This window comes from Aptenodytes forsteri, unplaced genomic scaffold (genome assembly GCF_000699145.1).
Source record: "Aptenodytes forsteri isolate BGI_AS27 unplaced genomic scaffold, ASM69914v1 Scaffold73, whole genome shotgun sequence".
Lineage (NCBI taxonomy): Eukaryota > Metazoa > Chordata > Aves > Sphenisciformes > Spheniscidae > Aptenodytes > Aptenodytes forsteri.
In genome coordinates this window covers 915,077-915,849 of record NW_008796215.1, presented here as the reverse complement: position 1 = coordinate 915,849, position 773 = coordinate 915,077, and positions in this window count along the sequence as shown.

Here is a 773-nt window from a genome sequence, read left to right as displayed (position 1 = left end):
CCCTCCCCTCCCCCTTAGCCCCCCCTTTACTGGCGTACAATTAACATCATTAGGAATCAACCCTCCAGCTAATAGGGGAACTGCGACTAACAACGGTAGGTGTGTGAAAGGAAAGGTGGCAACGATCCCAGGCTGGGCTTTTGGGCTTGATCTAAAAAGTACCCCCACTGATGGGGGGGGTCGCCCTTTCCACTGTGCTACGGCAGGGGAGGCGCTGACCTGGGGGTAAACGCAAAAAGGGAGAGGTGGGGGCAGAGAGGGAGAGGAGCCCGGCTGCAGAAGATGCGAAGAGCTTGGCCGGAGTCCTTAGGGTCTGCTGAGTGCATGTGCTGTCGGGTGTTTCCCTTTCTTCGCTCCTTTTTGATTCCGGTCCCGGGAAGCGCTGATTTCTAGTCTCCTCTTTGGCTGTGGGTATCCCGCCCGGGCTCTGGCTCTCTCCGCACATGTTCCTAGGGCGCCATCTCTTTGCAAAACCCTCCGTCCTCCCGCAGGTCTCCCAGAGGCTGCTTCGGAGCGTGTGAACATCGCAGGCTCCAGCCCAATCCAACCTGGGGAGCCAAGCATGCTTCCCAGCCCCTGAGCCTCCCCGGGCTACCGCTCCTCTTAGACCTCTCGGGCTCTCCAGCTAGGCAGCGCTCTTTGCTTGAGTTCCCTTTCCTTGTCACAGTTGTGGACCCAACTTTCCGGAAGCAGAGGACGTGAACCTGACTTTTTTTTCCAGAGGTATACTTAAAGACAGATATATAGATGCATTCCCCCCCGCCCCCCGCGCC